The sequence below is a fragment of the Camellia sinensis genome, unplaced genomic scaffold (genome assembly GCF_055761805.1).
Source record: "Camellia sinensis isolate YWXY unplaced genomic scaffold, ASM5576180v1 Unanchor4, whole genome shotgun sequence".
NCBI classification, from domain to species: domain Eukaryota; kingdom Viridiplantae; phylum Streptophyta; class Magnoliopsida; order Ericales; family Theaceae; genus Camellia; species Camellia sinensis.
Window position 1 is genome coordinate 4,853,097 of NW_028129277.1, and position 14,150 is coordinate 4,867,246.

The 14,150-nt window shown below is 37.8% G+C and overlaps 1 long non-coding RNA gene across 1 annotated transcript; it reads right to left on the bottom strand.

The window, feature by feature from the left end:
• Window positions 1-9,183: 9,183 nt before the first annotated feature.
• On the bottom strand, window positions 9,184-10,557 carry LOC145816692 (uncharacterized). The gene is made up of 2 exons (XR_014358773.1): window positions 9,878-10,557; window positions 9,184-9,791 (listed from the first exon to the last, which is right to left on the bottom strand). It is a non-coding gene; the product is annotated as an uncharacterized LOC145816692 (long non-coding RNA).
• Window positions 10,558-14,150: the final 3,593 nt, after the last annotated feature.

The window sequence follows — 14,150 nt, forward strand, 5'->3', positions numbered from 1 at the left end:
AATGGAAAATAAGAAACGTATAAAATGTAAATAGCTGAGTTTTCTAACCCTTACCTTGGATTGGTAAGGAACTATAGCTTTGACTCATAGGCTCAGCGTACACAATCAATATTAACCCTAGGGCTCCATTCTTAATAGGAGTCTTCTGTTTATTGTTTTCCGATAATATTTAGTTGAAACAAACAAATCATGATCCATCTAGAGAAAGAATTGAAAGTTGAAAAGTCATAAACCTTAACCAAGAGTAACGAAGCACAGAATAGAAAACCAATCTGGCTCTCTTCTCTATCTCTCTCACTCTTAGATCTAGGGTTACGAGATGGGAAAAAGTGGACCTGGCAGGGTCCGAAAGCGCCCGACAATCTAAATCTTTGGTCTGATTCCACAAGTGTAATATGGAATGGAATGAGAGTCCATGTATGCAATCTATAAAAAATACACTAATCATAAGAAATGTTAAAAATAGACTACATCGCCAGATTTGAAACCGTTATCTAATATTTTGGAAAAAACTAGGAAACCCGTGAGTCGTGCCAAAAGATCATGATCTGTCGTAACTAAAGTGTCTCGGCTCGAGAACTTAGTTATGAGAGGGACAGGGTCATGAATTGGGCACCCACACTCATTCGATCAAAGATCGGCCTCTACTCGTCTATGATATAAGAATTATTAACATGATATGATCATATAACCCAATTATTATTGCTATTTTTACTATGTGAAGTAGACAAATATAGATAAAATCACCTATTTTAGAATGTTATAATCTCCCGCTATTTTGAAGAGAGTTTGAAAAGCAGAAATCTCATGAAAAATCGCGAAATCTGCCAAGCAAGGAGATCAGAACTATTCCAACTTAGGCAATGAGACCTCCATACAATGAGCAGTCATAGAGATATAGCAAGCAAGAATGTAGTTTGATGGTAGCATGCTGGACATAATAAGAAGCAATCACAAGCAGGATGCAAAGATAAAAGAAACTCACTAAATACTCCTCTGCACCATGCTAAGAGTGTAAAGGGTTAGAAAACAATGCATGATCTTATATGCTAAACTAAATGAAATATGAAGAAGAGATCAGAGATACTCATAAGGTACTCCAGCTAAGCGAAAATAAGAAATAATCTAAAAAAAAATAAATTCATGATCCTAGATACAATATCTAATGTGCGGTACTCATAGAATGCATTCTAAGAGCCCAGACACAATCAAGATGGCATATGAATCACCAAAGTGCGCATATCACATAGCTTTGACTCTAAAATAGAAAAGAAAGTAATTCGGGTTTGGACAAAGCCGCTGTACAGGCCTCAGCTAACTATAGAAAAGATGGAAAATGGGACAAACCAACTAAGCTAGCTGCAAATCAATCAACAATTTAAAAGATCTCCAAAGATGTAATCAAGAAAGAGAGTAGAGATAGATTTTGGAAGAAAATGAAAGTAGGGATTACCTCTAGAATAGTAGAGATAGGGCCCAAGCTGATCACAAGCTCTAACCCAAGCGCCCTCTGATCAATAGAGGTCTTCTGACTCCAAATCATCCAAGCAAAGGTATGCAGAAAATATTCCAAAATTCTCACCAAACTCTCTTTCAGTGTATTTGATTAAGCATTAGAGGATTAGGAATTAGGTATGTTGATTAAAAATTTTGGAACCCTTCTCCCTCAAGATGGGGAGTGATTTTATATGCATTTGGAGCTTGGAATATGCCTCTAGATTCCATGGATGCGGATGACATATTCCGAGATCCTTGGGACACTCCTCAAGAAAAGTGCTTGGCGAACATCATAATAAGATGCACTAGATAAAACTTGTCTAGCTGGAGTACAGTAGTCCGGTGTATTTCCTCAGAAATTTATCTGGTGAAGCTAGAAAAGACTCAGAGATGCGTCTAGGATCAAAGTTGTTCGGTGTGTTGCATGAAAAATGCTCTGCAGGTCAGAAAAGATCTGGGTATGTTTTGTAACGCCCTAAAATAATAACAATAAACCATCTCATGATATTTAATAGAAAACATATACATACTAAATATTAACCTTTCATTTATGTTCCTTTACCGTACAAAAGATGACATATGCGAGAATACATTCACAAATCCCAGATCCTGAATCTATTGCATATGCTAAATATGCATGAACTGAAATAAAAGATAATACAGATGAGTTTATGCCCTAATAGCTACATCTTTCCAAAACATTGCTTGGTTACAACAAGATGAACCTTTAGGTCGAGGCTTGTACAAAAGATAATTACAACAAACAAACAAAAATGAGCCTTTAGCTCCACGGTCCTCCCAAGCTAAGTCCTTGGTAGAGGCATACCATCAGCACCTGAAATTTGTTTTCCATATAGGGTGAGCTAAAACCCAGTAGAGATACTTTAACACTATGTATAAAACTTAACAAAGTCATAAGGTGAATGCACGTGCATGTCATTTGCTAAAACATTATACTTTTCCATCTTAAAACAGTGCAATGCCATTATCAATATATTTCAATTTATGAAAAATACACTTTTATAATAGAAAACAGGGCAGTGGATACAAAACACTAGGAATTTCTAGGTACGTGTCTGCCAGTAGGCTATACAAGCACTATCAAAATCATTTTACCAATACTAATTGGAAGGATCGGCACTAACCGCACAAGTTTCTGAACTTTTACCAAGGACACACAGGTCAACAATATAAACCACAACCACACCTCCTAACATGATTTACTAAGGTATACACACATTTTTCTCAAAAATAATACATTTTCAATATTCAAATATGAAACAAAGTTCAATGCAAAGTGAATGAGTAATTAGTTTTAATTAACCTAATTCTCATACAATTTCTACAACAATCAAATCTATCCTCCACCAATAGCCCAAAATAGATATTTCTACTCAACATATAATTTCCAACAATAGATAAAATCTTATAAATTTCAAAATGGGAGTGATAATAAATATCCAACTCCGCTCTCATCATCAATAGATACATTCTCAATATCTTTTCAAAGCCCAACATCATTTGCTTTTCTTTCATAATTCAACATCCATGACTTTTTTCAAACAAAGCCTCCTTTATTTTCAAAATCATATTTAAGGAAGGAATTTCCAACACAACCTAACAATGTACACACTTCCACAACTTTTCTCAAGGATTTATTTGAAAAACCCTTCTTTTACATTTCAAAATCAAACATTAGATTTAACCAAAAATTTCCAAACCACTATACATTTTCAAAGAGCAAATAACAAGGTTAAGAATCATACTAAAGGTTAAAGAAGTCCCTACCTCAAGAGTAGAAGAGGAAGAGAGCAAGGGTAAAACTTTGACAGAGTCAAAAATAAGATCCACTTTGATTAAAATGAAGCTTTTGGTGAGCTCTACCTTTTTCTGCATGGAGCTATGGTAGAGAAATCAATGGGTAAGGGTGTATTTGAGGTTTTAAAGCAAGAACTAGAGAGAGAGTGTGTATGTGTGTAGAAATTAGGGTTAGAGGGCTTTTAGAGAGAGAGAAAGAGAGAGAAATTGACAAAACCTCCTTTTTTCCAAATTGATATATGCACAGGCCGCTTGAGCGACCAAACCACCACTCAAGCATCAAACACAATAAGTGACACCATTCGAGTGACCAAAATACTGCTTAAGCGCACAATGACCCCTTTCCAGAAGTTTTGCAGATTAAAGAAGACCGCTCGAGCACCGGAAAGACCATTCGAGCTAAGATACCCTACTCCCAGAATTTTTGCAAACCTGCAAAAATACTGGGAGATATCAAAGACCGCTCGAGTGACCAAAACACTGCTCGATTGAACCAGAAGAAAACTGAACAGCAACTCTTTTGAAAAACTAACTCCTAACTACTCAATTCAACTACCAATAAGATGAAAAAGAGCATGAACAACGATTACAGACATGGAATCCCAGATCTAAGAGCATGAAATGGGTTGAGTTTAAATCGAAGTCGTTATAATCTCCCCGCTTAAAAAATTTTGTCCCCGAAATTTAAATCAAACCAATAAACATCGGATTTTAATTCCATTGACCCACCACATTAGTAATAATGATAAAACAGAGTCTTCCAATACAAAATATTACAATTCGAGTTTCCAAAACATTTACAATGTTCACATATTACAACATGAATAAAATTTTCAATACAGGTCTCAAATATTAATAAATAGGTTTGGATACTTCTCTTGGACTTCCTCCTTACATTCCCAAGTCACTCCTCGACTCCATGGTATCGCTACAATACCTTAACCAATGGGGTAGCCTTGTCCCTCAAGACTTGATCTCTAGTATCTAACACTTGAATTGGCCTCTCTTCGTATGAGGCATTCTCATCTACTTCTAATTCGGTTCAATCTAACATGTATGAAGGATCAAGCTCGTATTTTTGGAGCATACAAATATGAAACATGTCATGAATCCCAAAAAGTTGGGGCAACAAGGCCAAATGACAAGCCACCTCTCCAATGCGCTCTAGAATCTTAAAAGGCCTAATAAATCTAGGAGACAGCTTCCCACCCTTCTCGAATCTCATCAAATTTTGTCTCGGCGATATTTTTAGAGACACATGATCCCCCACCTCAAAAGATAAAGGCCTTCTTCTATGGTTGGCATAGCTCTTCTGGTGATTCTTAGCTGAAACCAACCTCTTATGAATTAGTGCAATCTTCTCCATCATTTCCCGGACTAACTCTGGACCTAACATAGGTGCATTACCCACCTCGGCCCAACACATAGGAGATCTACACGGTTAGCAATACAAGGCCTCAAAATGTGCCATACAATACTCGCTTAAAAACTATTATTGTATGCAAATTCTACCAAGGGAAATTGCCTCTCCTATGGCCCCTTAAAATCAAGAACGCAAGCCCGAAGCATCTCCTTTAAAATCTGAATGGTGCGCTCGGATTGTCCATCATTCTAAGGATGATAGGTGGCATTAAAGGTTAACTTAGTGCCCAAGGCACCTTGTAGGCTTTGTCACAACTGAGTCGTAAAACATGTATCCCTATCTAAAACAATAGTCACTGGGACCTCGTGAAGTCGCACTATATCTCTAACACATAGATCGTAAGGTAATCTACTGAGTCACTCGTGTGCATAGGTATAAAGTGTGCAGATTTGGTTAGTCGATTGACTACTACCTATACGACATCATTACCCCATTGAGTCCTTGAAAGACCCAAAATAAAATCTATCGTGACATGCTCGCACTTCTATTCGGCTACAAGTAAGAGTGGCAACAAACTCGGTAGTCAATGATGCTTGGCCTTTACTTGTTTACAAGTAAGGCACCTCGAAGCAAACAAGGCTACATCCATCTTCATCCCCCTCCATCGAAACTGGCGACTAAGGTCATGATACATTTTTGTGCCTTTCGAGTGTACCGCAAGGTATGAATGGTGGAACTCTCAGAGTACCTCCTCTGTACAAGATTTTGGTACATAAAGTCGGTCTAAATATCTCCCACTCGAATATGACTGAACGTTCAAACCCTTCTCTATCTTCATACAGATAGCCTCTGCTTCGGGTTTACACTATTGTGCCTCTATGACTCGGTTAACTAAGGTAGGTTGTGCAACTACGGTAAATAAGGTGGCCAACTCAACGGATTCATCCAGATGCAAGTCAAGCTCACCAATGGCACCCAATATTTCCCACTCTCATATGGCAATGTTAGTTACACTACTTACGAACTTCCTACTCAATGTATTGGCTACTACATTGGCTTTCCTTGGATGATAATGCAACTAAGAATCATAATCCTCTATAAACTCCATCCACTTCCCCTGCCTCAAATTCAAGTCCTTTTGTGAAAATAGGTATTTCAGACTCTCGTGGTTGGAAAACACTACAAATCTCTCCTTGTATAGGTAATGCCTTTAGATTTTTAAGACAAAAATCACCGCTGCTAACTCTAGGTCGTGAGTGGGATAGTTTCTCTCATGTGTTTTCAGCTATTGTAGACCGTATGCTACACCTTCCCTCTTGCATCAATACATAACCCAAACCTTCCTGAGATGCATCACAATGAACTGAATATCCCAAACCCCTCTCCGAAATAATCAAAACTGAAATAATGGTGAGTCTAACCTTAAGTTCTTGAAAGGACTTTTCATAAGTCTCACTTCACACAAATCTAACCCCTTTCCTCCTTAGTCTAGTCAGTGGTTAGGTTAGTCTAGAGAAATCTTTCACAAAACATCGGTAGTACCCGACTAGACCCAAGAAACTCTGAATTTCAAAGGTATTTTTAGGTTGTTTCCAATCTTGCACTGCATCTATCTTAGATGAATCCATGATCACTCCTTCCCTGGACACCATATGGTCTAGGAACTTAACTTTGCTGAGCCAAAACTCACACTTTCCAACCTTAGCATATAATCGATGTGCTTTAAGAAACTCAAGTACAACCCACAAGTGTTTCTCATGTTCCTCTTTGGAGAGTGAGTAGACTAAGATGTCGTCAATGAAGATAACCATGAATCGATCTAAGAACCCACAAAAGGCTTAATTCATCAAGTCCATGAACAAATTCGGTGTTGGTCAACCCAAAAGGCATCACTAAGAACTCGTAACGACCATACTGCATATGAAATGTCATTTTTAGAATATCCTCCCCCTTTACCCACAGCTGGTGATACCCCAATCTCAAATCAACCTTAGAAAAATAAAAAAAAAAACCCCTTCAACTGGTCAAACATATCATCTATTCGTGGTAATGGCTACTTGTTCTTAGCCGTTACCCAGTTCAACTTAAGGTAATCGATGCACAGTCGCATTGTGCAATCTTTCTTCTTGGCAATGAGAGCCGGTGCTCTCCAAGTTGATGTACTAGGACAGATGAAGCCCTTATCTAACAAATCCTAAAGCTGCACCTTCGACTCACACAACTCAGCTGGTGCAAACCTATATGGTGCCATGGAAATCAGAACCGTGCCTGATGCTAAGACAACTGAGAACTCAATCTCTTTATATGGAGGCAACTATGTGAGATCCTCCGAAAAAACATCTGGATATTCTCGACCTACTCTCAGCAATTCACCTCGAATTATATTACCCTTATTTACTACGGTGATGGCAAAAAGAAAACTTAACTTTCTTCGACCCTTAAGGTCATACAACGATGGGGTAGGACTATCGCCTCGGTCACACATAAAATAGAAGTAGTCTCCTGATGGCGTACACATTAACACCCTCATACAATGGCAATCTCTCAAAGCCCAGTAATGAATCAACTAATCTTTACCCAGAATTACGTCAAAGCATGCATATCCAGAACAATAAAATTGAAGAGACCAGACGATCCATTGCCTCAATCTCACAAGAGCTGCATAATTGACCTAATGTCACTCTATCCCCAATAAGTGTCTCATCCAACAAAGTAGACTCCACCAATTCAAACTCCAAACCCAAATCGGATGTAAAAGAAGACGATATGAATGAATGAGATGCACCAGTATCAAGCAACACATTGGTAATAGAGTTGAACAACAAAAAGTTACCTCTCACTATGGAAGGCGTTGGCAACTGATTTGGTGTGGTAACAATATATACACGTCCTAAAGGCCTTTGCTTTACCTACTCATCCCTCGTAGCATAGGCCTGATACATGGATTGAGCCAACATGGCTCCCTGATTGGCCCTCGAGGCCTATGTTGACTGAGCTGGTTGATGGCTCTGTGTTTACCTCGCACTAGACGCACTAGATGTGTCACCAAATTGAGGGAAAAACCTCCTCAAGTGCCTTGCCTGCCCACACTAATAACAAATACGCAACTGACCCCTCCCCCTGACTCTGGCTCTAAGGACGAGCCGAAGACGGTGTAGACTGTTGCCCTTTTCTTCTCTGCGGGAAAACTGAAGACTTGTGACCTAACTGACCACACTTAAAACAAGTGAACGGTGGTGTGTCAGATAAAGGGACACCTTTCCGTTAGAAAATTGAAATGCCCAGCACAAAACCCTAGAATTATGGGAAAAAAACTGTGCAGTGGCAATCAAAACTCCAACTCCTTTTCAACATAAGAGAAGAAAAGAAGCCAGAGTTGGGGGGCAATTTTGGAAGGCTAAAATAAATCAAGCTCAGGTAGGACTGAAATTCTTGAACTGGCAATCACAACACGAAGGCAAATTTACCAAGGAATTGGGAATTCAGCCCTAGATGGTTTGAGTTTGGTAAGGAGGTCCAGCACTAGACTAGGTCAGGGGAGTTTGTGGACAGAGGAAAGGTGGCAGGAAGCACGCCTTAGGAGGGAGTGGACCCAATCAACACATGTCCCTGTATTTTAGGCCCAACCAATGCCTAAAAATCCACATTTGATAGAACACAATCCCTAAGGAAACGAGGTTGACATGAGGAGTGTAGAGAAGCCTAACAGCCCACAATGGCTAGTGGGAGCAAGCTATAAAATGGGAGGTAATCAATATAACGAAGGTACACAACCACTTCAACCTAAACCCTAATCTAATCATTTCGCACCTTTGTCTACTTTGTCACTGACTTAAGCATTGGAGGGACCCAAGGCGGCTCTAGTCAGCCCCCTTCACCTTTCAGTGAGGACTTTTTAGGTCTAAAGTAGAGAGAAACCCACCACGTCACTGCTGCAGCCAAGTGGAACAATTTTTACCCACTACACAAACCTATGATGGTTTTCTACAAACAAAAACCAATCCAGGGGATAGTATCATTAGCAAGGATGTTGTCGATCTCTTGCTTAGAGCAAGGAACAAGCCTATGATGGTTTTCTACAAACAAAAACCAATCCAGGGGATAGTATCATTAGCAAGGATGTTGTCGATCTCTTGCTTAGAGCAAGGAACAAGCCTATGATGGTTTTCTACAAACAAAAACCAATCTAATGGATAGTATCATCGATAGGGATGCTGGGATAGTATAATCTGCAAGGATGTGGTTGATCTCTTGCTTATAGCAAGGAAGGAATCTATGATGATTTCCTATCAGCAAAACCTAACTATGGGGTAGTAACATCAGCAGGGATGTTGCCGAGCTCTTTCTTAGAGTAGAGAATAGAGCAAAGGGTAGAAGTATTTAACATAAAAATATATATATATATATATATATACATTGGCAAGTATTCTAATAAATCTCTTAAAACCAGAGCACATAAAATAGATTCCATCCACAAACACAAAATATATAAGTACAAATAAACAAGAAAGCAAACTAAATAAAGGTTGTTCATAGAATTAAAATGTTTACAAAAAAAAAAAAAAACAAAACAAAACAAAACAAATCAAAACAAACAAACAAACAATTTAGAAACAAGAAAATAGAAAAAAGAAAAATCTTCATTCATTTGCAGGGGGATTCTCTTTGCTGGCTCCAACAGCCTCCTTACTTGCCCTCACCAAGGCTTCTGGACGAGGATAATGGATGTTCTTCATAAACCGGGACCCTTCCGGAACAATGGCGGCTCGAAAAGCAGCCAACAGCGCACCTCAAAAAGAAGGTTCTCCAACTTAGAGAACTACTCGTCATTAGCGAATATGGCTTCAGCATATCCCTTATCCTTAACAGCTTTGGTGGTTGCCTCTTGATTGGCCTTGAGTTCATCAGAAATAGTGGAGAGCTACTCCTTCTCCCTTTTCAAAAATAGTGGAGAGCTTTCACTCTACCTCTATAACCCTGCCTTCGGAAGTCGCCATCCTGTGCTCCAGCTTCTTCACTCTCTCGTCTTGCTTTTCTTTCACAAATTTAAGCTTGTCTCAGCTCAGACAAGCCTATCATGTCAATGCATGGCTTGGTTAGCAGAATAAAGACCCTATGACGATAAAACACAAAGCAATAAGGCAGAGCTCAAACAAAAAGAGACAAGAAAAAGAAGGAAAAAATGTCAAAGATACATACTGCCAAAGAAAAGTGCAAGGCCTGAGAAAAGATGGCCACATCCGACTGCTCTCGCAGCCAACCATCGTCTGCTGGAAGCATGAAGCTACGAACAATGGCGACAGCTATTTCGGGATCCGCCATTGCCGAATCGGTGCTCAAAAGCAGTCGATCCTTCAGTTGTGGCATCAGAATTAAAGGAGGATTGGAAGAAGCGATCTCCTAGGAAGGAACAATACAAGAGACGAGAGAAGGGTCAGATCGGCGCTTCTTTCACCTTTTTGTTGATTGATCCACTGGCCGCTCACCAAAGCTTTGTTCAAAAGGATGAGGATTAGAGGCAACCACTGCAGAAGGGGAATCAAAGACAACCGTAGCAGAAGTGTCATTGGCCACAACGATCAGAGATTGTTGAGAAATGGCTGAATTAGTAAAGGATCCGCCATCTCTTTGGCATTTCCTATCAACAATCAAAGACAAAAAATTCTTCGGCGACATAATTTTAGAAACTGTGGACTCTAAGTCAGCAAGCTATTCTTGGATTTGCTTCTCTTTGGCTAGAGGGACCTCAGCAATCAACTTATCAATAGTAGGAGCCTCTTCATCTTCAACAGCTTCTTGGAGGTGAGGGAGAATGTAGAAGTCCACACCACTATCGGCACTAAGAGGGACCCCATCAGTTGCAACTACAGTGTTATAGTAGGGCACATAGGAGAGAAAGATGTGGGTAACCCAATCTTGACCTCTTTGTTCAAGTGGGCCTCTATAAGCCCAAAGTTGATGGAGAAGAGAAAATTTGACTTGATCCTCCTACTCGCTAGGATGAGAGAAGACAGCGGAACCTACAAATAAAAATAAATAAATAAATAAATAAAAAGAGCAAAATGCAATTTAGAATAATGATTCATAGAAGATAACAGACATAATTAAAAAAAATGATGTTGAACAAAAAAATGATGAAAGTAGACAACTTGGATTGTTGAAAACCTTGGGTATAGACCATACCCTATCAGTGCTAGGGGAAAATTCCCAATTTCCCTCAATAATCGCAATTACGTCATTTACTCCCTTGCCCGAGTCAAAGAGCATCTGAACTAATTTGGCGATGCTTATTTTTGGGCTTAAAATAAAATTTTAACCTCCCTTGGTGGTTGGAACGAAGTTGTAATAGTAACTAATCTTAGGGAGTCCCAGGTTTATCCCTGGAATCTCATTTACATCTACTACCTCCATTACTATCCTAAAGAAGTTAGGAGAAAGTTGAGATGTTGCGACTCTATAAACAGAGCACCTCCCTCAGAAGAGAATGCAAGGGGAAATGAACACCCCCATTGACCATAACGATGAGAAGAAGGGGGATCTTGACCTCAGACTCCTCAATAAGGTCATCATTCGCCTTTGACAAACGAACAACTATATCATTAGGAATACGATGAAGAGTTCTACACTCAAGGAGGTTTTCCTTAAACTCAAAGAAACTCCTAAGGCAATTCATTTTTTTAGGAAAAGGAAGAGCAAGCAAGACACAAGAAACTGAAGAAAAGGCAAGAGATAGAGAACTTACAAAGAATGAGAATGGAAGCTTCAAAAAAGATTTGGACTAGACGCGTCTTGAGAAGTCTTAAAGAAGAGTGTAAACAAAATGATAAGAGTAAAGAAATTGCCCTTACATTTAATGTGTTAGAAGTAAAATGGCGCATGAAAAGACGGGTGCTATCATTGCGGCCCCATTAGCACATAAACAATAAAACACATGTCATTGGATGGATGACTCTTCGCATTAAGCGTCGAATCAAACCTGGTCGGGAATATGTCTTTGGCAACCTACCAAGATCGGTTGTCGAATGAGGGGCAATTGTGGAGAAAAAAATTATGAGCCCAGATTTAAAACCTAATTTCTACCAAGAGAAAGGAAAAAGGCCCAAATGCACAAAAAGGATATAAATGAGTCTATATATGGCAACAACATGTCATCCAACAAAAGACACATGGTAGAATAGAAGATAGTCATCTAGAAAAAAAATCCGTAAAGTGGAAGAGGAGCGTTAGATTAAGGACATCCAACGGTGGGAACATAAATCTGACAAGGCTATAGTGTAGACTAAGCCTAGGAAACAACTGGATCATCTAATCAAATTAATCCAACGGACATGATGAGAAGCAAGTTGGCCACTTCCACTTGGCATCATCTAGGTTGTCCAAACGCCGAAGATCCAACGATCAAGGACATAAAGCAAGTTGGCAAGCTGCCCAACCAAGACCAAACAACATGCAGAACCCTACGATCAAAATAAAGATCTAACAGAAGAGGTTTGAACTAGAACATCTATAAATAGATAAATGGACACAACAAAAACGGGAGATTGAATGTAGGCAAAAATCATGTTTCAATGAAAATATTTATTTAGAAATTACCTATAGCCAATCAATGTACTGACTTGATCGTCGGAGGGTCCTCTTGACTAACTTAGGTCGGGAGTGATTACTGACAAATTGTTTCTCTTCGCAGATTGCAACTGATTGGGCTTATCATCTCGCTTTCCTTGTAAGGGTAATTTTCACCTTCCGTAGTGACTTTTTTACTTTTTGGCTAAAACAAAAAGCTGCCAAACGAGGCCTTAGTGTAACGATAGTCAACTTTTGGGAGAATCTTGGTAATATCAACAAAAATAGGAGAGATTATTGTAATTATTAAAATCTCATGAGAGGTCTCTGTAATTTTCAGAAATCTTAAGGGAGGTAACTATAATTTACCCTTAGATATATATATATATATATATATTTTGTGTCAATTTTATTAAATGAAAAATTTTGACAATGGCATATTTATAAGTAGATCTTAAGAAGTGTATTTGTAATTTACTTAATTATTTATAATCAACACTAATTTAAATCATTACATGATGCAAGTAATCAAATAAGTAGGGGTTTTGGGAATTATTAGTGACTTGGGTTGAGACAAGGGGTGCGCGCGATACAGTTCGGACGGTTTGAGATTAAAATTATAAAATGAATGTCGGATTAGCGAATTAGCAAATTGTGGTTTGAGCGATTTTGAGCGGATTGGCAGATTGAACAATATTCTAACCAATTATCAAGTTTTTGCATAATATATAACACTAATTTACATAATATTTTTCATATATATAATACAAACTAATTTACATAATATCTTTCATGTATATAACTATTAATTTGTAATAAATTTCATATATTAAATCTCTTTCACACATTTTTATTTTGATAATTCATTATAAGTTAAAAAATATATATGTATCAATTATAGTGGAGAGAAACGATTTTGAAAATGGATTATAAATTTTAAAATTTAAATTGCAATTAACAAATAAAACGGTATAAATTGATACGGATTAATGTAATGGTAATGAACTGTGCAATCTAATTAGAATGGTAAATTCTATTTCCACCCACCTAATAAACTCAAGGCAAATCTTTTCTCACTACACACCCCTATTAATTTGATTATGAACTAATTTTCTCAATTCACACCCTTAAAATTACAATTACATCCATGTTTCATAAATGGTACACACACTTTATCTTAAAATGCACACACTTTAATTGATCTTAATTGAAATTTATAGTCCACCCACTTTTGTGAAGACATTGACTTCATTGAAACAGAGAAAACAAAAAAGAAAAAGTTTTGAACTTTCTTCACCTTCATTGAAGAACTAGAAGAGATCCATTGAATCTCCACTCAAAACTATTGAATCCTTTGTTTAAGGTAAGAAATCTTTCGATTTTCATATTACATTTATCATTTTGTTATTACATTTATCATTTTCGGATATATCTGCACTCCATTGGCATATAAAACATTGATTTTTCCATGGCTGTCCGGGTTGGAGCTTTCGGGACTGGGTTTCCGAATTTTTTTAAATCAGAACTTAATAACTGAATAATGGGTACATTTTCGACTTATCAAAACCGAACAAAATACAAAATTTTGAAGTTTTTCTGCCGAATTTAGTATATTTTTTCGGTCCAATAGTTCCGAATCACCAAGTTACATAAGTTACATAGGCTACCAAGATTGGTTTTACTGTAGGTTTTTCCAACAATTTTATTTTATGGGTATGTTTATGTATTTATTTATTTTTTGCAAAATTCAATGCATAACAATAGAAACAAAAATTTGTGCAGTATTGGTATTTTCACATTATATTGTTAGCTTAAGTAGTTAAACATAGGTCTTCAAAAATGCTGTTACCTTAATAGCTGAACAAAACAATTGCATTACATAGAACATTAGGGGTTTGTCCTTTCAAAA